Source organism: Canis lupus, chromosome 21, assembly GCF_003254725.2.
Source record: "Canis lupus dingo isolate Sandy chromosome 21, ASM325472v2, whole genome shotgun sequence".
In the NCBI taxonomy this organism is placed as follows: domain Eukaryota; kingdom Metazoa; phylum Chordata; class Mammalia; order Carnivora; family Canidae; genus Canis; species Canis lupus.
The window spans coordinates 42,338,004-42,363,664 of NC_064263.1; the positions used below are offsets into that span (position 1 = coordinate 42,338,004).

At 50.3% G+C, this 25,661-nt stretch overlaps 1 protein-coding gene and 1 non-coding gene across 6 annotated transcripts in view; both read left to right on the top strand.

The window, feature by feature from the left end:
* NAV2 (neuron navigator 2) overlaps positions 1-25,661 on the top strand; it is a 722,151-nt gene that overhangs the window by 360,389 nt on the left and 336,101 nt on the right. The window lies entirely within an intron of this gene.
* On the top strand, positions 11,089-11,160 carry LOC112668015 (small nucleolar RNA SNORD45). Its single transcript, XR_003141393.1, has one exon. It is a non-coding gene; the product is annotated as a small nucleolar RNA SNORD45 (small nucleolar RNA).

The window sequence follows — 25,661 nt, forward strand, 5'->3', positions numbered from 1 at the left end:
CCTGTTTTTAAGTTTTCCAATCACACTTGCAACTCAGGACCTCTTTTGCTGTTCCCACGGCCCTAATGCCTTTCCACAGGTAAACGCAGAGCTTGCCCCCTCACGTCCTCCTTGGCCGTGCTCTTCCTTGACCAACCCATCTAAAATAGCACCGCCGCGGTCTTTGTTCACTTCCTGTAGTTTATGTTCATAGTACTTATCGCTGCCTGTCTTCACAGCACGATGCCTTTCCTTTCCATCTTTCTCTCTAGTGGCATGCAAGCTCCACGAGGGTTAGAACTGTGTTGTGCTCACAGTATAGTGTCAGAGTGTAGAAAAGGGTGGGATGGGATGGATGAAATAATAAATCTCAGCTGTTACTCTCTTCCACTTGTCTTTCTTAGCTATGCCTTAGGTGGTCAACTACTAGCTTAGCTATTCACTTATAAAGGCAAAGGGCTTTCTCTTTGGCTCTCTGACCTCATGGGCTCTTCAAAATCTACAACCACCTTCCATCTACCTTGGAGCTGCTTCTTTCTTATTCCCACCCCACTCCCCAAAATAGGCCAACATTCACATCTGTCAATGTGTATTTGCTGATAAATAATTATTAAACTTTTTTTTTAGAGAGAGAGAGGGGGAGAAGGGCAGAGGGAGACGCGGAGAATCTCCAGCAGACTCCCTGCTAGGCACGATGCCCAACGACATGGGGCTCGATCCCGGAACCCTGAGATCCTGGCCCATGCCGAAGCAGATGCCCAACTGTCTGAGCCACCCAGGCCACCCAGTCTTTTGACTCCAAGAGCTAATTACATTTCTATCTTGGAAGGTACATGTGGCTATGCCATGGAAACTGACCAAGAGGATGGTTGGGGCTGATTGAGGTGACCTTTGAGAAGAAAATGTGAAGGGATTCAGGTAATAGTCCACAATGGGAGTGGCTGCAGGGATTCTGGGCTGGGTGTATGCACTCACTCTGACCTGCAGGGTGATACTGATGCCCTTTCTCCCATTTCCTGGGTCATGTCTGGCAGTAAATACACAATCACTCTCACACACGAACATCTTGCATATTTATTGTAGAAATTTTAGAATATACAACCAGGGTAAAAGAACAGTTAAAAACTGCTTGTAAATCTCACCTCTAGATGAGTTGTGAATATTTGGGTCAGTTTTATTTTTTTTAAGATTTTATTTATTCATGAGAGACACAGAGAGAGAGGCAGAGACACAGACAGAGGGAGAAGCAGGCTCCCCACGGGGAGCCTGATGCAGAACTGGATCTCAGGACTGGGATCACGCTCTGAGCCAAGGCAGATGCTCAAGCACTGAGCCACCCAGGCATCCCAGGTCAGTTTTTCTTTCCCAGTCTTATTTTCCCTATTGATTAACATCTATATATTTTCTGACCTACATTTTTAAAAACATCATACATCATGGACATCTTTCCATGTGATTAGTATGTTTCTACCCAGCTGCTTTTACTAGCTGTAGCATATTTAGTTGTATGCAAGTAATTTATTTCATGCATCCCTAACCGTTGGGCACTTATGTTGTTTCCAACTCTACATTATTAATACTGGGATAGAATTTCAAGTTGGTATGTCTTGGACAAATAGTGATTATTCTCATAGTCCATTGATGTTAATTACTGCAAACTCAGTCTATGGACTGGATGTTTGTGCCGCCTCCTACCCCGAGTGCATGTGTTGAAGTCTTGATCCCCAACATATTGGTATTAGGAAGTGGGCCCTTTGGAGATAATTAGATTTAGATAAGGTCATGAGAGTGGAGCCCCATGATGGCGTTAGTTGTATCTCCTTATAAGGAGATAAAGGGACCTGAGCTTGCTCTCTCCACCATTGAAGATACAGTGAGAAAACAGCCATCCATCAACCAAGAAGAGAGCCCTCACCAAGAACCCCACCACGTTGGCACGCAGCCTCCAGAACTGTGAGAAATAAATGTCTGTTGTCTAAGCCATCCAGCCTCTGGGCATTGTTAGAATAGCTACTTCACTGAATCTTCCACAAATAGTTACTAGAATGGTGTCTATATGGCAACCATGACTTTATACCTCTGGACCTTTGCATATTCCCTCTCCTTGGGAATGACCCTTTCTAGGCTTCTTAGTCTGATTATCATAGGTTCTTCCTGTTGTCCTAAGTCATACATTTCCTTACATTTTAATATTTAGAAAGGTGATGAATCTAACAGCCAATGTGTGGATTTGTGGTAGTAGTTGTAGAGTTGTAGACATAATTCTTTTTTCACCCTTTAAAGCACAGTAGAGCCCAGATAGTAATTCCTGAGTTATTGTAACCCTTGGGCCACCTTCTCCTTGCAGCCCTCACACTGCATGGCACTTGCTGGCTCATTTGTCTCCCTCTGGACAAGGACCTTCCTGAGAACAGCAAACATGTATTTTTTGTTCCTATATAACCAGCTCCCAGAGGCTCAGTAGCCTGGGCTCCAGGTTAGGTGCGGAGGGCAAGGCGTAGGTGATTGCTTCCTTCCCCACTGAATGGGTAAATGGAGTTATTTCCTCGTTCCAGGCCATGGGGAGCCCTTTGTGTGTAGGTCGGAGCATTTCACCTGCCCACCCTTTGAGGTTAATGCCCATCCAGGTGGGTATATTTATTTGCTCTGAGGGAGGGTGGGGAGAAAGCTTAGCAGGCGGAAGTTGGGATAATTCATGCCTTCATGGCTATAGAGAGCTTGCAAGAAACCAGTTACCATCGTAGCAGTTGTATTCAGGGTGCCTCACAATGACACTCAAGACTCAGGGGAAATGCTTGAATTTCAGCTTTACAAAAGGGCCTGCTGGAGATATCACATTTCCCAGTGGCCCTGCAACCCCGCCCTGATACAGTGACTGGGAGTGAATTGGGCCGGGAGAGCTTTTTAGAGTTTCCTCCTCCCACCTTCTCCCCTCCCCCCACTCCCTTCTGGGTCTTTCTCTTTGTTCTGTGTTCACCTTCCCTTATCTGCCTCTGCAGGACTTTTTGTCTTGTTTTTTACTGCTCTGCTCTAACTCCAGAAGGAAGATGGTACCTGTTCCATGGGAATACCCACTGCACAGAGCTGAGAGCTGGACGATCGTCCCTCCAGCTGGGAAGGTGGTGAAAGCTTCACGCAGGAGGCAGCTGATGCTGGAAGGGTGGGTAGGATTCGGATAGCTGGAGAAGTGGTAGAGGAAGGGGAGAAGTCATCGCCAGCTCAGGCAGGAGCAAGTGATGGTCAGGAAGGTGAGGAATGAGGCCGAGGCAAACATTTATGCATAATGTTCATAAAGTGCTGCCCACTTGGTAAACCAGATGCCCCCAGGCCCCCCTGGTTCTCCAGCTCATGTGTCGGTGTGGGCTCTCTTCACTGTACCCCCATGACAACCCAGCCTCCAAAATCAAATGCAAAGAATCTGTGATCATAAAAATGTTAGAACCCAATTTAGAGTTCACTGCATATTTTGTAGAAGAGATGGAGGTCTGGGCTTATCTTGTATGCTTCACCATGAACAACTAGAAATATCCATCAGATGTTTCTATCCACACCCCACCCCCCCAAACTCCCTAGCCACACGGGGGTGTGGAGAGGTCTCGCTCCCTCCTTCCCTCAGTTTCGCTCTTATTGGCCCTTTATGTCTCCTGGATTCTTCCCTGTGAACTTTACCTTTCTCATTCTTTAGCCAACTACCACCCAACTTATACCAATACATCATGTTAGTCAACAGGGCCCCCCAATTTCTTGATCTTAGCCCTTGGGATCCACCCTCCTGCGAGGAGGTTTATTTGGCTCTATTTTCCGAACCAGTGTAATGCCTCCCCCAAGAGAAATTCTGTGGCTGATCTAGTCTCCCTCTTGTTACACACATATTTTCTCTTTCCAACTCCCACAACTGCCCTTCTATTATCTTCATGGTATAGATTAGACAACTGAAAATAAGAGAAGTGAATTGGTTTGCCCAAAGTCACACGGCTGCCAACAAGGCAAAGATGAGACCTGAACTATATTACTTGTTTTAAATGTATAACAGCCACCTCTTACACAGGGGATGTGAGGAGGATGACTTTGATAGGATAGGGCTAGACAAGTGCATTGGGACCTGTGTTAGGTTCCTGGGGCTGCCATAAAAAAAAAAAAAAAAAAAAAAAAAAAAAAAAAAAAAAGAAAATACCACAACAGAGTGGCTTCAAACAATAGAAATGTATTCTCTCATAGTTTTGGAGGCTAGGAGTCCAAAATCAGGGCATGAGTGAGGTTGGTTCCTTCTGGAGGGTTTCTCCAGGAGCCTTCCTTTTGAGGGAGAATCTGCTTCATGCCTCTTTCTTACCTGCTGGCGGTTGCTGGCGATTCTTGGCATGTAGATGCGGTGCTCAGAACTCTGTCCTCGTTTTCAGCCGGCGTTCTTCTCTCTGTGTGTCTCTGTGTCTTCGAAGACACGGTCTTGTTATGAGGATACCGGCCATTGGATTTCGGGCCCATCCTCATCCCTTATGAGCTCATTTTAACTGATTACATCTGCCAAAACCCTACTTCCAATTAAGGTCACACTCTGAGGTTCCAGGAGGATAGAGAGTTTTGATGCGACACCATTCAACCCAGCGTTCATAAGGGCCAGTTCATAAGGGTCCTAGAGAGTAATGCTGAGTAGTGTAGGCTGTGGGCAGGGAAAAATCATGAAGGTTTAGGAGGAGGAGGAGGAGGAGGAGGAGAAGGAGGAGGGGGAGGAGGATGGCAGGATCCAGCCAAAAATCCCTCCCCTCAAATCTGGCTCTGTCTGAGTTGCTGCCCACCAGAGCTCCTTAGGCCTTGGTGCTTTGCTAAGGAATCAAACTGAGTAGTGGGCGGGGGTGGGGGGTGGGGAGGGTGGGGTCTGCTAGCAGGTGAGTTGTTTCCTGAGAGTGGCAGCCTTTTCTTTCTGTTGGAACCATTGCACTTTGGGAGGTACTTTGCACTTGCCTCTGTTGTGCCTTGGGCTAATCAGTATGCTGCTTGAAGCGATTTCAAGCCTGATGCATTAGTCACAACAAACCTGCTCCCACTGGGAGTTGAAAAGACTGAACAGGGCGCCAGCTTCTTTTCTGTAAGCGAAGTTTGTTTTGCCCCTCACGTCATTTGCACGGAGTCTTTTAGATTCCTTGGACCTCAGGCCTCAAGTCCCTTTCCTGAGTTGTCCCTGATGCGGGCGGAGTGGCCAAGGGCAAGGCAGGGCACCCCTGAAAACCTTTCCGAGGACACGGCCAGGGGCTAAGGCAGGCCAGGGGGTCAGAGCAGGAGGGGTGGCGAGGCTGGCTGATTCGCAGGAAAGGCCCCATGTTCAGAGAATACCCCATGCCAGCTGGAAGCAGCTGAAAAAGCCTTGGGTGACCTCTTCAGTGTCCTGCCCTGACCCACTCCTACCCCCAGGAGCCCCGGGCTATTTTGATGTGCCTTGATGCTGGGAGAGTCCTAGCACTCTGGGCCTGCTCTAGTGGTGGAAGCCACAGGCTCCCTCGCCTTGGTGGCCTTGCCAAACCCTCAACTGGCCTACGAGAGCGGGCTTGGAAGAGGCACGGTTGGCCCCCGGAGTGTGCAGAGGCCCGGGGCTTCCATCTGTTCTGAGCAGGGACACCCAAGCCGCATGGCAGGGTGTCTCCATACTGGGCCTAACCACGTCTTCAGATGCTGTCTGGGGCTGCAGGTTGGGCGAAGAAGCAAGCGTAGGTAGCGTGGTGACAAGAAGAGAGTTGGGACTCCTCCATCGGAGGCTTTCTGTCCTCTGCTCCTGAGCTGTGCGATCTCAGGCAAGCTGCTCTGAGCCTGGAGATAGAGTGGGTAATTCCCGGCCCTCCGCGGGTTTCAGAAGCACGAGTGAGAGGGTTTCTGTGAAAGTGCTTTGCAGGTGCAGGGTGTGCAGCGGGAGGGTGTAACAGAAAATGCGACCCCTCGGTCTGGTACGTGGTTAATAGCTTACATTTGCGGAGGACGCAATATGTGCTAGGGGGTCTTCTGAATAAGAGGTGACTCTTACAAGAGGCAGTGAGGCCCAGGACCCTCTCTCGCTGACACCAATTCCTCGGAGTACCTGTGTTGCCGTGTTGTCAGCCACGTGCCCGGTGAGGGCTGATGGCCCGGGCAAGGCCCAGGCCCGGGCAGGGCAACGTGGGCTGGTGAGTAGTGTCCTTGGCTTGGCGGGTGGGCTCCAGCTTGGAGCCTGTGGAACCCTCGCTGCTTTGCTGCAGGGCAAGCAGGTGGCTGGCCAGGGGGCTTCCCTCCACACACACACGGGCTAGTCACCCATCCAGGAATTGGCACGGCTGGTCATCACCCCATGACTGGACCCAGCTGGCTGCCAAAGTGGGAGCAAGATCTTCCCAGGAAGGCAGGGCAGCTTCTACTGCCCACCTTCTTACACTCTCCTGCCAGGGAGAGTGTCCATCTTATTAATAATCTCCTCTGGGGATTTTGTAGGAATCCCACTCTCTATAGAGAATTGCTGGCATATATTCTAAAGAGGAGGGCTGCCTGGCTGGCTCAGCAATTGAGCATCTGCCTTCAGCTCCAGGCGTGATCCTGGGGTCCTAGGATCGAGTCCCACATTGGGCTCCCCACAGGGAGCCTGCTTCTCCCTCTGCCTGTGTTTCTTCCTCTCTCTCTGTGTCTCTCATGAATAAATAAATAAAAATCTTTAAAAAATAAATGCTGGGGAATGGCAGGCTGGCCTACACATGGCGCTGCTGTTCTCTTGAGCTCAAGCCTCCATAACATTCCTCAGAGTTGATTTTTATTAATGCCCCCCCCCGCCCACCACCACCAAAGTTGATCTTACCATTTGCCTCTGTTTCCTAAAAGGCAATTTCTAAGAGAAAATATTCCCTAGTTGGTGAGACTTCTGGTGTGTGAATTAGAGTTTTACAACTGAGTTTTGACTTGATTTTGCCTGCAGCCCCAGTACCTCTGCCAATGTGTGAGCCTAGACACCGCTGCCGTGAGGGGCAGGTTGGAGAACAGTACCTGGCCTCACCCACAGTAGTAGGACCCCATCCTTTGTCCCACCTCAACCCAATGTCAGGGCAATATGGAACATTTGTAAGATGACAGCTCACCCTATCCCACAGGTATCCTGTTATGATATCAGGTGAAAGCATCACTGGACCATGAGGTGTTATTAGTCATTTCCCTCCTGGCCTGGGAGGAGACTGTAGGCACGTGGAAGGGATCAGAAGCCCTATGCCCAGCAGCCACTGACTCAGGCTCCGAGAACTGACCATTCATGGTGACTCAGCGTTGACTCGTCCCTTTGGTGGGCTCTGCAGGAGCCTGGCCGGGCCTCACCATGTCCTGTTTCTTTCCCCTCTGCTGAATGCAGTTCCCATCTTCATGTTAGGAAGCATTTTTTTTTTAATTTTAAATAAAATTAGAAGAGTAAGAAGAATGAAGAACCCTTTCCAAGAAGGAATTTAGCTAGGAGAACCAAATCCTGTCTAATATCCTGGGTTAAAAAGAACCAGCTCCCAAGTACAAATGCAGTTGACTTTGGCCCTGAGATCTGTAGGGAAAACTAGAAAAAGAAATAGTAATGAATCAGCAGCACCAGCGATGTTTGCTTGTGAGCTCTTTTAGTCGTGTGCGTGAATACATAATTCTGTCCCAGGGTCCTGCGGAGTTTGTTTCATGCCCCAAGGTGTGGAATTTGGAAAAATACCAGCCCTGGCAGTTCTTCTGCTTGGGGGAATAAAGCGAAGGAAATTCCCATGAGAGCGCTGTTTCTTGGAAAACCGTTACTCACCTGGAGCCCTAGGCCCAGATGAAGGCTCAGAGTGAGTGTGCCCAGGACTCGTGGGGCATCTGAGCACAAGGGCTGCTCAGTCTGTGGCACGGCCCGGAGCCAAGGAGGTCCACATGGCCCAGGGAGAGGGCACTTGGTGTGGGAGGAGGGAAGGTCTTTGGCCTTTGCGGAGTTGTTTACTCCTCTGTCTTCTTGGTACTGAGCACCTGCTGTGTACCAGGCACTGTTCTAGGCACTTGAACCAGAAGAGCAGGGTTTCTGTCGTCGTGGAACTCACCGTCTTGTGGGGAGATACAGACAAAACACAGGGAAGCAAATTAAGAAGTTTCTTTCAAAGAGTAGCAAGTGCTGTGGAGACAGTAGAGCAGGGCAATGTGTTCAAGAGCGACTGGGGGTGATGTTAGACCACGTTAGGTCTGAAGCACCAGCCGTGGGAAGACCAGGCATGCCTGATCCATGGGGTGGACTCACCAACACAAGGGCTGTGGCTGGGGACAGCTGTGGCTCGCTCTTTTTTTTTTTTTTTTAAGATTTTATTTATCTATTCACGAGAGACACAGAGAGAGAGAGAGAGAGAGAGAGAGAGAGAGAGAGAGGCAGAGACACAGGCAGAGGGAGGAGCAGGCTCCATGTAGGGAGCCTGATGAGGGACTCCATCCCGGGTCTCCAGGTCACACCCTGGGCTGAAGGCGGCGCTAAACCCCTGAGCCACCCGGGCTGCCCAGCTGTGGTTCTTTCAACGCACACAACAATGGCCAGTGTCTCTGGAGCCTCATGAATTTGTGGCTCCTTCCAGATTCACCCCTGGCGTGCTGTCACCCCAACTGCAGAGTCCACTCAGAGAGCCACCTCCTGGAGGCAGGGTAGGAAGGAGTGTCTCGAGCTGCTTTGGAGACAAGGAAAAATGATTGATTAGAGGAATGATTGATTCCGTCCTCCTCACCTCCACATCGAGCTCACCATCAAGTCTGTGGGCTCATGCTCCCTGTTTTCTCTTAGGAAGTCCCTTTCTCTTCATGTCCACCGCCTTCACCCTGGTTCAAACCACTGGCATCTCTCCCCAGGTCTGCTGGAAAAGCCTCTGAAACTGGCTCCTCATGCATGGTCTTGCCCATCCCTGGTCTGTTCTCCACACTGTGGTCAGAATGATCACTTAAAACCTCAGATCTAGGGGTGCCTGGCAAGCTCAGTCGGGGGAGCATGTGACTCTTGATCTCTGAGGGCATGAGTTCAGGCCCCACATACCCGGTGGGTATGGAGATTACTTGAAAAGAAAAGCTTTGAAACAAAATAAAACCTCAGCTCTAATCATGTCCTGCACACCTCCTCCATACTTTTCCATGACTCCCCCATGGCTGTCAGGATTAGGACCCAAACCCCCACAATGAAATGCAGGGCCCTATGTATACAGAACCCTTGTTTCTTCTTGTTTCCAGCCACTGTGGCTCTACTTTGTGCTCTGGCTACATAGGCTTTCTTCAGTTCCTTCAATAGGCTGTACTGGTTTTGGCCTCAGGGCCTTTGCACAGACCTCAGGGGCTCTTCTTGTCTTCTCCATCCATACACCCTGGCCTCAGCAGCTCCTGCTCAGGCCTCGGCATATCTGTTACTTTCAGCAGGGCTGTCTTCCTTGTTCGTCCAGGCTGCGATACTACGGAGGGTCTTTGGTTGCATGTTCCCAGTAGCACGTCATGTTTATTGTCACGGCTCTCAACACGCTGCTGTTTATTTGTGATGCCTCTTCCCTGCACCAGTCCACGAGCTCCAGGAGGGCGGGAACCACGCCTGGCCTGTCCATTCCGGGGTCCTCAGCACTTGGAAAGTGTCTGCCGTGCTGTAGACACCTGATACGTATTTGCGGAAGCAGTGAAGGAATGAGTGCTCCCAAAGACCTCGACTCTCACGTGTTCCGCTTGCAAGTGCTACTTGCTTTCAATGAAGTGAAATAACAGGAGACCGTCTGTATTTTCTGTTCCATTTCTCTACCCTATAGAGATGGTGATTGATATCTGGAGTTCGAGAATAAGCATAGCAAGCAGGAACTCTGGCAGATGGACAACCTGCTTAGGAAGCCTGTTCTTGCCTTCGACTATCAGAACAGTGTTATTTTCTTTGGCCCAAAGGAGTCGAAGACTCTGTGTACTCAGGGAAACGGTGTAGACCCGCAGTGTGGAGCCGGGGCCAGGGGTGAGACTCAAATAATAATCAAGTGGAAGAGGGTTGTGTGAAGCCTGGTGGGGGACATTGCCTTTCTCAGCGGCTGAGGAATTGGAACATTCCCCCTTGTGTCAATGTGGAAGTGAATGAATTAAGTTCCGTTTTATGCCGTGCCTGGAAAAATACCAGCGCTGCACTCGCCTCGTTTCTGTAAGCAAACCCCAAATGCCACTCAGTCTCAGCTCTAGGAGAGCTGCAGGGAAAAGGAGTCAACATTTGCAGACTATGGGAAATACCACTGACGTGGAAAAAGAGGAGAGCCATGGATTTTTACGTTTTTGAGGTTATGTGCCCCTTTGAAAATCTGACAGCGGCATCAGACCCTTGCTCCCGTTCATGGTTCGTGCCCCTTGACCCTCTGCAAAATACATATCCGTATAATGTCCTCTCGTCCACTGAGACCCCCAGAGCGCCGTAGCCTCGGGTTACAAATTCCAGTGAGTGGGTCCGGTTGGAAGTCGAGCAGAAATAAGCTAGGCAGAGATGACATGGGAGCACAAGGTAGACGACGTCTGGTCTAAGGAATACAATGGAGGCACTCTGTAATTAGGATTTTGTGTTCCTGAAGGTCTTTGCTTTGTAGAACAATGTGGTTGGCACAGGGCGACCAGTTGCACCAGAGTCAAATAAGGCAGACCTCTGGGCGCCGAGGGGAAGCCGCTCTGAGTACTTCCCCAAATTGATTGATTGATTTTTAAAAGATTTTATTTATTTATTTGAGAGAGAGCACAAGAGGGGAGCAAGGGTGGGAGGCAGAGGGAGAGGGAGAAGCAGACTCCCCACTGAGCAGGGAGCCCGACGTGGGGCTCGATCCTAGGACCCCAGGATCATGACCCCGAGCCAAAGGCAAATGCTTCACACACTGAGCCACCAACCCTGGTGATCCATCCACTACAACCCACCACGAGGCCAGGATTTTAGTCTGTCTGTGTCCACCACTGGTCCCCAGTGTCTAGCTCAGTGCTTGACCCATAGTAGATACTCAATAAATACTCATTGAATGGTTGAATCAATTAGTCTGTTCTGGGTTGCCCCGCTTCACTCTGTCTTCCTCTTCTTCATTTTGTTCTGGATTTAATCAGATTTTAGGGGTTTTTATTGTTGTTGTTCAAGATATTTGTCGAGGTCAGCAATGTGATGGCCTGTGTTAGCTGAATCCAAAGTTGATGTAAATTCTAAAATTACACGAAAACCTTGGGTGGAAAAAAAAAAAGCAAGATTCATCTTAGCCTTCTACGTCTTGTTGTCTAGACGTAGAATGACACGAGATTGAAGAGCTCCTGCTCTGGGATTCATGAACCCGAGGTTAACCTCTCAAGTCTGCTGCTTGGGGGTGACAAAAGCCTCAGTGTCTTCAACTGTAAAATGGGGTGTGAGAATTAAAGGAGGTCATGCAGTTAGAGCACGTGGCACAATTCTTGGCACACACCTACCTGTTGTTTTCATAAAAGGCAGGCATTTTTATTCTTACCTGGCTCCCCTGCCCTATAGTGTGTTGGTTCCTTCAGGGTCCTCTTCTCTTTCTGAGCCCACAGTCCTGAACCCCAGAAACTAACTTGCTAACTATATAGTGGTCAAGTGCAGCCTCTAAGAAGCCCCAGGAATATTCAATCATGGCTTTATTTAAGGATTGGGGATATTACTAATTTCCTCCCTTCCAATTTTTCCATATTTTTAATTTCAATTAATAAGCATGTGTCACTTCATCATTTAAAAAGGACCGAATAATGGGACCCCTGGGTGGCTCAGTGGTTGAGCATCTGCCTTCAGCTCAGGTCGTGATCCCGGGGTCCTGGGATCGAGTCCTACAGTGGGTTCCCCGCAGGGAGCCTGCTTCTCCCTCTGTCTGTGTCTCTGCCTCTCTCTGTGTGCCTCTCATGAATAAATAAATAAAATCTTTTTAAAAACAAACAAAAATGGCCAAATAAGAAAAAATATTGTAATAAAAATGTGTTTATTCCATTTTGCTAAATTCAGAGGTAGGAAACAAGCACATTTTATTATGTCTGGTCTGTAGAGTCCGTTCTGGGAAACTGGGAGAGCTCAATTTGTCCATAATAAAAATGCCTAAACACAGGCACCAAGAAAGGAAGGCTGCACCCCTGAGTGGGCTCGGATGTGCTGTTCTGTTTGGTAGATGTGGGGTTAGGAATGGGGACTCCTGGCTGCATCTCCCAGCACCCCCACTACCCAGCTCCCTGTGCAACTTTGGGAACATTGCTCAACCTATTCCAGCCCCAGGTTTCTCATCAGTAAAGTGGGAGAGACAAGTGGAGAGACTTTTCCTTACAGATAGTTGTGGGAATGAGTACCAAATCCTTCACACGTCACAGTAAGTCTTCCACGCATTCTTATCTTCTTTGTATTCCCAATAGCATCAGTGACGTCGTCATCCTTTACGGTATATGTGCGTGCCTTTTGCACGTGCGTGTATGTATAAATGTATATGCAAATGTCTGCACTTTGATGTCAAATCATCATCTCAACCCGATTGTGGCCAAAGGAGAGCTCTTGATTCCGCAAACCCATCCCGCCAGCCACTCCTCCCCTAGTGTCCTGCACTTGGGTAAATGGGGCCAACGCTCCCCTAGGGGTTCCACCTCAATCCTCAAATCCTGAGAGTCCTCCTTTGCTCCTCTTTCCATCATGACCTATACCCAGTGTGACAACAATGCTGATCGGTCTCAAAATTAGCCTCTTCTCTGGTTTGTTTGTTTTTTTCTTAAAGATTGTATTTATTTCTGGATGAGAGACAGAGAGAGAGACAGAGACAGAGACACAGGCAGAGGGAGGAGAAGCAGCTCCATGCAGGGAGCCTGATGCGGGAATCGATCCTGGGTCTCCAGGATCACACCCTGGGCTGAAGGCAGGTGCCAAACCGCTGAGCCACCCAGGAGTCCCCACCAGCCCCTTCTTTTGACAGCCACTGCCCCCCATGCCAGACAAAGCCACCGGCCTCTCACTACCTACTGCACCCGGCACCCCGATCCCCCGGCCAGCTCTCCACGGGGGAGCCCAAGTGAGCGCTGACATGCGCCCCTCGGGCTGTGCCACCTCCTTGCTCAGGAAGAGCCCGGTGGTTCACTGTCCTCGGGGCTCTGTCTGGGGCATAAGCCGACCTCTTCTGGAAAGGGCCAGGCCGTAAGCGGTTCAGGTCTCGCAGGCCACCTAGAAGTCTGTAGCACCGCCATCATCTTCTCCTTCTTTGTCTTCATTTCCGTCTCCATCTGTTTCCTTCTTCTTCTGACCCTTTCAAAACGCAGGCACTGTTGCTAGCTCAGGGGCCGCGGAGCGCGCCCGGGCCCTGGTTTGCGGACTCTTGCGCTTCGTGCGCTGCCGGCGACTCCTCTCCAGCTCGCCTGCCCTCGGCCTCTGCCCTGCTCGCTGTGCTCCAGCCTCAGGGGCCTTCCTGCTGACCCTGAGCACCTGCTGCGTTCTCCCTGGGGGGCCTGCCCTCCTGTCCCTCTGCCCTGATGCTGTGGCTCAGGTCTGCCAGGGACTCCCTTCCTTCGTTTGCATCTCTGCTGGTAGGTGCCTCCTGGGGAAGCCTCTCTGAGCTGACTTTCTACAGCTCTCATCCCCCACCCCAACCCCAGGCACATGCTGTCCCTCACCTGGCTATTCTTCTGGAAGTACTTACTGTATGTTACTTTCCTGTCACTTTTGCGGCCCTTGTGTGTAATCTCCTCTGTCCTGTTCAACACTTTGTCTCCCCGACGCCCAGAAAAGAATGGGGCACTTAGTGGCTGCTCAAGAAATATTTGCTGCATGCATTAATAAATGTAAGAACAATTCCGTCCTGGGGCTCATTTTCAGCCCCTGCAATACCACTCATCTGCAACGAGGCGGCCCTCTTTATAAATTCTCAGCCCCGTTGGCTGTCTGGTAACAGCACCACTCTGTGCTCTGAGTGACAGTGGGGACCATGAGAACCCACTTCCATGTGCCGTCGGGGTCTGCAGGATGAATCCAAGTGTGAACATGGGTGTGGGGAGGCGCAGGGGGGAGGAAGGGGAGCAAAGCCAGGCTCCAAGGGAGGGGAACTGCCCAGCTCGCAGCAACTGATGTCGATGGAGCATCCCTGGGTGATAAGTGCTCCGTGGAGCCCATGCCTGATTTCTCTTGAGGGAGAGAAGCATCTCATAGAGTCAGAGGAAGAGCATGGAGATAAATTGTCCTTCCCAGGGACACACCGCCAAGACAGTCTGCAAACCACTTAGTGGAAACACGGAAGGGATGGTGCTTGTTGGGCCCAGATGGGACATGGTGGAAAAAATCTGGTATTTCTGGAGCCACTGAAGAGAACCTGGCGACTCCCAGCCCTAGGCACAAATCTCCCAGAATCTCCTTCTCGGGGCTGTGGGATTGGCAAGCTAGAGGGGTGCATCTGGAGCAGCCAGAAGGGTATACTCTTCTTCTATACCCACCCACCCCACCCCCCGCCGCTGTGCTCCAGCGTAGAAACCTTAGGAGAAATGGGCTTGGATGGGTGTCATTGCAAAAGTGAGTCTGGGCCCCATCCTGGGGGCATTGCAGGAGGCTGCTCAGGAGGTGCACTGCATGGGGCATCCTGTGGAGGTCTCCAGAGGGCTTGGTGGTATGCACCTTCAAGGTCTAGCTCACGGTCAGTGAGCCTCAGATTGGGCAGTGTGCCTGGCTGTAAACTTACATAGGCAGGGCCTAGAGAGTCCTGGCCCAGGAGCTGGGTCTGGGGGTGAAGAGACAGAGGAATGTCTTCCTTGGACACCCTTTAGGATAGAAAGTGGGAGGCGCAGGACAGGGGAGCCTGTGTACTGTTCAGATGGGGGGTTTTATGTCCAAGACCACAAGTCTAACCCTTGATTTAGAAAATAAGACAGCTGTATAATATGAGCGGAAACACACTGGTAGGATAAATCAAACTGTCTAGCCACGTCTCAGGAGCCCAAGGCAGAAGGTCCGATGGTCTGGGATCTGTCGATGGGTCTGCTGTATGACCTTGGACTAGTCACTTGACCTTTCTGGGCTTCAGTATTTTCAGGTACACAGTGGTAATGGTACAACTTGACGTTGCCATCTCATGAGTTATTGGAATCAAACAAGAGAATAAAGTCTTTGTGAAGCTAGAAAGGCTCTAGTCATGTATAACTTGATCCCTAACCAAGTGTAGAGAGCGGTATGCCAAGAGCAGCAACTAACATCCAATGAGCATGGACCAGGTGCCAGCTACCACATGCATGTGTCACATGGGCCTCGCTGTTGAGACACTGGCACTGTTATCATTTCCATGAAGAGATGAGGTCCTCAGATTCGAAGAAGTTAAATAACCTGCCCCAGGTCACACCACGAACCAGGGGGACGAGACTCTGAATTTAAGCAGCTGGTCTCTGGAGGACACCCTGGGAGTGTGCACCAGAACCTTGAGGGCCTGTAACCCAGATCTCCGGGCTCCCAACCCAGCAGCCCACCCCCACCCCCCAACCCCCTCTTGGCTTCCTCCAGGAAGATAACCACAAGTCCGTCCAGGGAAAATAGACCCATCACTATCTCTTCCTTGCAGAGAGGTCAATCCCTGCCAACCGCGGAGAGAGTGCGGGTCCTGATGTTTACCCCTTCCAAGAGCCAAGGGTTCCAGTGGAAATGGTGGAGCCCTGCCAATCCTCGGGAGGAGGAGGGGCAGATGCCAGGGAGCAGGGGCTCCCCTGGATTCTGCTGAGGAGGTGCGTGGGGGGACTACTTCTCCGTCCAGGATAGGCCTCCCTCGCTGCACAGTGAGTGGGTCTTGGAGAAACATTGCCTCCCTGCCTCTGCTTCCTCTAGGAAATCTCTGAAGGACAGCTGGTGCTTTCCATGCCCTCAGCAGGAAGAAGAGAAGGAAAGGCAGTCAGCGTCCCCTTCCCCGGGCCCCTCGTTCCAGACAGTGTGGCCAGGCGGGCGGCCCAGGGCCGTTTGCTCAGCTTGCCTGATGTCATGCTGTTCCTTGGACTTTGTGGAGTCCGGCCAAGGGAGAGTGGTCCATAGGGGCTTCTGGGCATCCCTCCCTGAGAATACCTCGGGAGCCTTTTCAGATGGACTGGGACTGTGAAAGGACATGAAAACAGGTAGAAGAGGAATTATTGAAAGAACCAGAAATCCCCACAGAAGGAAAAAGAACTGCCCTGGGGCCGCTGAGCTCTCGGTCACTGCAGGGGTTCAGGCAGAGGCAGGAGACCCTCTTGGCAGGGGCCTTGCTAAAGTAGGGGTGTGTGCACTGGTAGGGAGAGGCCTGCCCAGCCCTCTATAAACCTGTGGCCCTGAAAAGGGGCAGGGGACGTGGGATGGGAACGGCCTGGCATATGCAGTGCAGACGTGCGTCAGGCTGGCCTCTCCCACCTTCTCACTGGACCTCCGCTCTCCCTCCTGGTTCTGTGTCGGCCCTCCTGCCCTGCGACTGCCAGGCCTCACTATTACTTTTTCCTCCTAGGATAACTACTGGCCCCACACCCTGCCCTTCTGTGCCCTGCTTGTTGCTGGGTGACGCTCCTGGAGAGTGGGCCAGGTGACTCATTCTGGGGCTTTCTCAAGTGACGCGATGCCTCGGCCTGGGTACAAGGCTGTTTCTCCTGGAGCAGTGGTTCTCAATCTTTAGTGGGCATCAGAATGAGCTACAGGCCTAATGAAACAACAGCAACAAAGCACAGACTGCTGGGTCCTACCAGAGTCTCCTTCAGTAGTTCTGTGGTGGTGCCCAAGAATTTGCCTATGTAACAAGTTCCCAGGTGTCACTGATGCTGTAGGTCCGGGTTCCACACTTTGAGAGCCACCGCTCCAGAAGATCTCTAAGGCCCATGACCATGGGTACAAGGCTATGGATTCAGACGACCCCTGTTGGAATCCCACCATTTATGAGCTGTGCGACCATAGGTAATTTCCCTAACATCTCTGTGCTTCTGTTACCTGCTCTGGATACTGGTGATGGTACTACTTGCAGAGGTCTGTTGTGAGGATTGATGGTGGTGATTTATATACATAGCTTAGTGTCTGGGTCATGCCGAGTATCCAAATACTCAATAAATATCAGCAATTCTTATTATCAGAATAAGATGATGGCTATTTCAGACACTCTACGTCTACCTCTGTAGGACAGTGGTGACGGAGCAAAGGCACACATCCTCCTCCCACTGTGCCCCCGGTGTAGGGCCCATCCCATTGTTATTCCTTACCATCTGCTCCATGCTGCAAGGATGAGGATTCATTATCACTAAGGCCATCCTTCAAATCTCGGTTTTGTGTCAGGGGCCAGCCACACATTCTGAATGACTGGCTTTCAGTGTGACTCTGCATAAAGCCTGCCTGATAGAAACCAGATTGTGTGTAGGACACAGGGGTGGGGTCATCTGAGTTCTCTTGTCATGTTTCTGTTGGAGCCCCAAGGCCCCCATTGTCTCATCACTCATATCCTGTGGTCTTTGGCCTGATAGTTGTAATGACAGGAGTGCGGGCTTGAGTCTCCTGCTTGCAGGGTCTCAAAATTAAGTGAGCAAATCTAGGGGTGGCTTCAGATGGACTCAGGCTGCTTTGAATGTTGCCAAAGAGGGAGACCTGCAGGGAAAATTCATGCCAGGTTCAGCCTTGTAGGGTGCTGCCCCTGAAGTGGGTTCCTTGGAGTAATAGCTTGAGAAGTGCTCTACCCAAAGGGTTCTGCAGTCAAATAAACTTGGGAAGTACTCCATTTCCAACTGCCTGCTTAGAGCTCCAGGGTGCTCACTAGCCTAAGGAAGCTTCCCGAATGTCCTCCAGATAAGACACAGCAACAGTAAGGCTGTTGAACATCCTCAAGTTTGTTTCCCATCAATTAATTTGGGGAAACCAGTTCTAGGAATTTATGATTTTTCAGGGGCCTTCATGTATAATATCTCACCTGATTTTCAAAATAATCCTAAGAGGTAAGTATGACCATGCCTATTTTACAAAGAGGAGGCTGAGATGCAGAGAGGTTTACAACCTGCCCCGGGTCACAGGGCTGTGTAAAATACCCTCTACAATTGCATGATCTGGTAAAGAATTCCTCCATTTGATGGAAGTTTATTTGTAGTGGCCACAATCATTAAAACCAAACAAAACTAAAAAATAAGCAAAAAAAAAAAAAAAAAAAACAACCAACCTCCCCCCTTCCCCAAAAACCCACTAACTGGGCATGGCACCTATTAACCCTTTCAGTGAAGTGTATTTATTTTACTTTTGACCTTGGGCCCACCTTATGGTTACGATGTCACTACACAGAGAGATGGGACAACACAGGTTAAGAACGTAGATTCTTCGCTAGACGGTGTTTGAATCCAAGTAGTGTCACCTGCTGACTCTGGGACCTTGGGCAAGTGATTGAACTTTTCTGGGCCTGGTTTCCCCTCTGTGAAATGTGATCTTCACACCTGTGTCATAAGGTTTCTATGATGATCCAATGAGATGCCACATGCAGACGTCTCAGAATGGCACCCGACGCAGAAGACTCGCTTCTGCAAGTATCCGCTATTGTTGCTGCTGTTACTTTGGTTAATGATAAGAATACTACGTGAAGCCCACTTGTCTTGAGAGCCCACGGGTGTTTACGTCGGAGCCCGTAGGCCTGAGACTCACCTTGGCCTGCTCACTAAGCCTCTCTGTGCCTCAGTGTGTGCCTCGGAAAATGGGATCACGCCAGCCAACTAGCCCCACTCACAGAATGGTTCTAAGAATAACCACCTGGACGGGTGCTGTGGAAGCCCTTTGATAGACATAAACCTAGGCCACCCTGAGTCCCCCGCGTCCCCGAGCGACTGGAGCTGCGCAGGGAGGAAGCACCGCTCTCAGGGTGGTGCTCTGGGGTCTGGGAGGTGCCCAGAAGTGCCGAGGCCCAGTGATCAAGGCTGGCAGTGTCATGGGCCTGCTCGGGAGCCAGAAGCCAGTCATTAGCAGTGCTGAGAGTTTTCCTTTGCTAAACAATGGTGCCCTCATTCTGGGATTTCCCGGGTTGTCCTTGTTGACTTTGGAATAGAGGGGGGTTGTCTGCACACACTGTCTGGGCCGGTGCATCTCAGGCATCTGTTTCCTCCTGTTTACCCTCATCTCCTGCCCTGTGTGCCAGACCCCCAGGGCCAGCCCTGAGCCTCCCTCACCTCCCCAGGGGCAATCATCAGGGTGCCCTGTCCTGGGCCCGGGGGTGTGGGGGGTGTGGGGGAGAGGGAGGAGGCCCTCAGAGGGGTGTGTGTGTGTGTGTGTGTGTGTGTGTGTGTGGCAATCTCCTGTGAGATCAGGATGCCTAACAAAAGCGGAATCAATTTACCTGCGGCTTTTGTTCCAAGGGAAAAGCTGGCCTCCAGAGCCCCCATCGGGGAATAATATTTAACCCACTTCGAGGGCATGTGTGTTCCTTTCATCTCTCAGTCATGAAAGCAGTGGCCTTAAACACACACACACACACACACACACACACACACACAAACACACATAAAAGAAAGCAGTGGCCTTTCCTACAGGTTTATGAGGGAGGCGCTGAGTTCCTCCACGGTGCCCGGGAAGTGGAGAGCGCAGCCCCTGGGGAAAGATGCTGCCTCTTACTCGGCTAAGCTAACCGTCATCCCTGGTGACCAGGACTGGCCCAGGATGAAAGGGCTGATCCCACAGGGACAATAAAATAAACAAAACCACACCACCCTCTCCCCCACCAAACCACAACCACTGAAAACAAAACAAACCAACGCGCAGCCCGGGGAGAGTTTGAGGACGACTCCCTTCCAGACCCCATCTCTGAATCATTCGGTCGCAAAACCAGAACAGAAGACAAAAATTAGAAGCCATTTATCTTTCTTAAGTGTTTTGACAAAAGCTCCCCATGTCTCTGTGCCCATAGTTCGGTGGTGGAATCTTTGAAAACATTTGTTATTTTATTATTATTATTATTATTATTATTATTATTATTATTATTATTATTGCTTTGAACAGTTTTACTTCACCTCATGTGAACCCCTGGCCTAACTGAGAGGCCTGGAGAAGCCTAAATAGGTCTTTAGGCAACCTCCAAAACACACCTCGTGGGTCAGAGCAGTGGGTCAGAGCAGGAGCTGGGCTCAGAGGGTAGGAGGATGAGGGAGGAGGGAGGCCTGGCAGCAGGGAGGCCCTTCAAAGGGGGGTCAGAGGTCACCCAGAGATTGCACAATTTCCACCCTTATCTGCTTCACTGAAGTAGCAGGAGTGGAGGGGGCTGGAGGAGGAGCCCCTGGGCCTAGGATGTTGAATAGAGCAAATAAATACCAGGGGCACCTGGCAACCCTGGGATCCGGGGAGGGAGAAGCACGGCTGCTCTTCCAAACCGCTCTTCCAAACCGTGTCCTAGGCTGCTTGGGACCAGTCCCGCTGCTTTGTATAAGTCGAAAGCCTCTTACTCCAGAGCTTTAAAGTTGGTCTTTAAGCATTCATTCTTCCTGAAACTTATTTTTTACCCTGAGCTCCTTCTGTGTTCAGCAGTGTTTGGGAGGCTATGGAGAAAAATAAGGCCTAATCCTCACTCTCCAAAAGCTCTTCTTCTGGTAATGCTTAGAAGGAAATGTGCGGTCTCCAGATGCCCAGCGAGCAAGTGAATCTTTAGCCTGGCAGGGTCACCGTGGATTTCTGAGAGCCTCCCCGAGATGCCATCCTGCCCTGTCTCCAGCTTCCCAGTTCCGTCGGGTTTCTTTTCAGTGCATTTCACACAGTACAGTGGAAGGCGTTCCATAGAGGGGACCTGGATTTTTCTGGACAATAATGGGGGGTTGGAGGCAGGATTGGATGAACGTTAAGCCCCCTATAGTCCTGACCATCTGAATATATTCACTCCGGTTGATAATACCAACACTAAGCCAAACACTATTCTGAGTGTACAAGGATGAATAAGACAGAGTGCCTGTTCCTAAGCGATTTGTAATTCAGTAGTAATAATACTCCTATCAATACTAACGCATCTAACAGCCGATGATACCCCCCCACCCCACCCCCCGCAGGAGGATTACAAAGGCTGGCAAGAAGGCGAGAAACAAAGAGCTGGAAACCCTAGAGGTGAGGGGGAGTTCTCAAAGGGGAGGGATCCAAGACAAGTTCACCAACTAAGTTAATTTTGCTTTGGACCCGACAGACCTGCACAATATCATTTAGTAGAGAATGGAGGGAAGAGCACTTCCATGCACGGGGAACAGTCTGAACAAAGGTGTGCAAGGGAGAGTGAGCAGCCCACAGGGACGGGAGACCCTGTGCCCCTCAGACACTGACCCCCATCACTGGAGGGAAGAAAGTGCATTGGGGAGGGGGGAGCCAGAAAGCAACACATTCAACCCCGTCCAGGGAACACACTGGAGGCGAGATGCCTTTACATAATTCTTTATCCAAAGGAAAAAAGAAAACGGGTGGGGGAGGGAGAGAAATCCTTTGCCAGCCCAGCCCAGCCCTTTCTAGGGGCGGATTCATTCATTTGCGGGCTTGTCAGTGTGACATTGTGTCTGCCCTCCAGAGAGCCATACATCTTACTTTCAAACTCTCCAATCGCCTGGGACCCCCTGCAGACCCCAGTGTTCCCAGTGACCTTTTGGCCGGGGAGGCTCACTCGCCTCCAAGGCTGCCAGAGGGGAGATGGCACCTCCCGGGCTCACCCTCCTTGTCCCAGCTTTCTTCTCCAGGAAGGATTAGTGCTTTGCTTAAATCTGACTCCCAATTCCTAAAAGGCCTGCCAGCTGTGTACGTCCAGGAGTCTTTTATTTGCACTTTTATATATCTTCCTCCATATCCAACCGCTCCAGGCCCTCCCAGAAAGGGAAGGAGACTTAAAATAAGCCTGAAAGCCATTTGCCAAAATGTCTGTTTGCAGATTGTCTTCATCCTCCCGGGGATGGCATTTCTGAGACTTCCTTTCCTGTGTATAGTATGACAATAATGTGGACACTGCAGAGCTGGGGGGTGGGCAGGCCTCCCCCCTCCCCCCCAGGGATGCTCCTGTTTGGCGGTTTTGGAGCTGACTGAACAGAGCCAGTCACTCTCCTTCTCTGAGCCTGTGTCTGCAAAATGAGAAAAATCACTTCTCTTAGCATTGCGGTGATGAGTAAGTGAAAGGTGCCCTGTGCGCTGCTTGATAAATAGCCGCTAATAGGGCTAGGATTTTCCCTTGACAGAGGATGCTAAACTCTTCTGTGCTATTTTACTACTCATGCCCAGTTATTTGGGGAAAAAAATATCATGGGCTCCCTATGGTAAGCTATTAGAGTATTCCCTCCCCCTGAGGTGGCACACTGTTCCTGGTCTTTCCTTTGTCATCCTTGTGCCATGTAAAAGCAGACAACTGTCCACAGTGAGCCTCTTGTGTGGGCGGAAAGGGATCAGCCCACGTTCGTTTGGGGCATTCTAGAGAGCCCATTCCGTCTGATGTTCCCCGGGGCTGGCCCCCGCAGCGTCTGAACTTTCCCCATTCGTCACTGCTTTGGCTCAAAGAGTGGAAGACCCCTGTTAAACTGGAATACGTTATCTGGGAAACACATTAAGCCATTAACAGCTGGACACAAATTAGTTTATCAGACGGGGGCTGGGCTTGCAGAATGTAGGAGGGAAAAGGAACTTTACAGATCATCGTTTTAGAGGTGAGGGAAAGGAGGTCTGGGAATGAGCAGGTTTGGTGGATGCCTGGCCCCAAACTTCACCTTCTGGCCTGAATCTCTTCCCCTCTTCCTTCTGCCTTGAGGAACAAGATAGACCCTCCAGCTTTCATTCAGGAGATACCTGTCACATGCCTCCCCTAGCTGAGGAGGCGCCGAGAATTCAGAGAAATGTGAGAGTGGGCAAGACAGACGTGGAAGTAAGCAAGTGCTGGGCCATGTGGGGCACATCCCTTGGATGCTGGGGAAGGGAAGGTCTGGAACAGGATACTGTCAGCAAAGGGCAGATCCGGCCTCTGGGGGGTGACTACCACCAAGGGTTGTGCAGTACTGGGACCTAGGGCTCTACCTTGTGGCTACCATGAGAGTACAAGAGAGGTCACCATCAGGGATCTGGGCTCAGCTAGGGGTCACTGCCTGCAAGTGTCAGCACTGAACAGTCAGGTCCAAGAAATGGATCTGAAAGCCATGAGCTGAAAAAAGAGGCCAACCATTCGGAGGGACAAGACCACACATTCAGGGTAGACCTTCACAAGCATTGTTCCCCTGGCTTTGGCCCATGTGGTCAGCACGGGCTGATCTCTTTCCCTTAATTCACATCAAAGGACTTGGTGGAAGATCACAGAAATAGGAGGAAGGAGAAGAAGGGTGCTGGGAGAGGCAGCGTGGGGCAGGATGAAAAGCTCTCCAAGGTGTAGGAGGTTTTAAGGGGCTGCTTGTATTCTGAAAATCTGCAGGGTCCTGACACCTGCTTGGGTGAACTCAAAGCCATGAGACCCCTTGGAGCCACCCGCTGCATCAGCAGATTGCTGGTGCTGTCAGTGGCATTTTCTCTACACCACTCCTTACCCAGGTCCTCATTCTCTATCCCCTGTGTGATTTCAACAGCCTTCTAACCGGTCTCCCTCCCTCCAGCCTCAAACTTTCCAAACTTACCTTCTTGCTGCTACTAGAGAGGTGTCTCCTAAAATGGGAAACCAGTCAAATCATTCCTCTGGTTTATAAGGAGGAAGGGTAGGATCTCCTTTACAGGGACCTAACCTGCTCCAGCCTTACAAATAGCCCCATTTCCTGCCCCTTGATCTTCTCCTCCTGATCACACAGCACCTGCCACACTTTTTCACCACTTTCTACCCTTACACGTGCTGCTCCACCTTCCTGGGATGCTTTCCTCTTGTTGAACCTTCCTGCATCCTTTCAGATGCAGGTCAGTGTCATGTCTGTGAAGTTATTCTATGCTCCCCAGTCTTGTTTATACCTTTTTTTTTATGGCCCATTTGTCTGGCATACAGGCATACAGCCCCCTTCGTCGCACCTGCCACATGGCCCTGCAACCGTCGGTGTGTGTGTCCATCGTTCAATAGACCATGTGTGTGTGTAGTAGGGACTCCCCTCTGATTCTCAATACCCAGCACAGAGCTGGGTACACGCATATGGTAGATGTTCAAGGAATGTTTGCCAAATGAGTCAGGATACCTATGGTCTATGAGATCTGAAAGGCAAGGCCACAGGATTCATTCTTTTTCATTAGAGCTCATTACCCTCTCTACCTCCACCCCCTGCTGCTTCCTTGTACCATGAGTAGTGTTTTCCACCTCTGACCAGCAAAGATTTTGATCGGGAACTAACTGCTCATTCAATGACTTTTTTTTCTGGGGATGTGTCATTTTTTGAAGTTTTTGGGGCATCCTAGAGAACATGCTACACCTATAGATGCTTCCTCAGAAAGCATAAATGCCCAGTGTCCTAGCATTTTCCTACAATGAAAAGGTTCCTGGACTGCACATCCTCCCACCCAGCTCCAAGAGCCCCTGGCTTAACACAGCTGTGAGAGATAACTCATGTTTTGCTCTCTTCGCCAACAAGATTTTGTCCAGCTTTATTTTCAGAGGAAAAAAAATGGTTATTTTAAAATATCGTTTTCCAAAGCCATAGGTATACTTCACTACGGAATACGCTTTCTCACATGACATATGCTGTCCCCCTTCTGCGTTTCCCTAGGATGTGCCCCGTCTGTTTAAGTAGCATATATCCCTGCCCATGTTTCCCTCTCCAGAAATATGTGGGGAGATGGACATAACAGGGTCTTTTGCAGTCAGTCAGTATAGGTCAGGGCCCAGGCAGGATGTGGGATGTGCTGCCCTGGTCTGGCTCTGTCCTGTTGCAGAGGAAGCTGCAGGAATTTAGGACGTTGTCAACAGACTTTCATTTGGGAAACATTCTACTGAGCTCCCACTATGTGCTACACTGTTCCAGGCACTTGGAGATACCATGTGGGAGCAAAAGAGACAAGGCCCCTGCTCTCCTGGAATTTATAGTCCACTGGGACAAGGCAGAAAATAAACAAGAATACAAGTTAGTGGGACACCTGGGGGGCTCAGTGGTTGAGCACCTGCCTTAGGCTCATGTGGTGATCCTGGGATCTCAGGATTGAGTCCCAAAGCGAGCTCCCCACAGGGAGCCTGCTTCTCCCTCCGCCTGCGTCTCTGCATCGCCCATGAATAAATAAATAAAATCTCAAAAAAAGAAAAAAAAAGAAAAGAATACAAGTAAACTATGGTCACACAGTGAACAGGACAAAGGAAAGCAGTAATAGAAGAGTGTGGGAAGGAGAAGGTCACTCCATTAAAAGTCAAAAGTCCCTTTGAGGAGGTGACATGAGAAATGAGACCATAGGCAGGTCTAGGGGGATCAGCGCTCCAGGGAGAGGCACTGTCAGGTGCAAAGGTCCTGAGGTGGGAAGGATTTCAGTGGAATGTTAGAGAAGAAGAAAGACAGCCACTGTGGTTAGAGCACTATAGGCTAAGGGAAGAGGGTGGGGGATGAAGTTGTAGGTCATAAAACACGGATGGGATTTTTCATCTATGAAGGGAAACCAAATCCTGACAGCTTTAGGCAGAGCAACATTTCGATCTAGTTGGCATGTTTGGAAGATCACTTTCAAAGGGTCAGGACCCATTTTACCACCTCCCCTCACCTGGAACGGTTTCGAATACTGGAATGAATGTGAAATAAAGCAATTCCGTGAATTCTCATCATTGCTCTCCATTGGGGGACAGCAGGTGCCCATCCTAAAATGTCACGGTTGC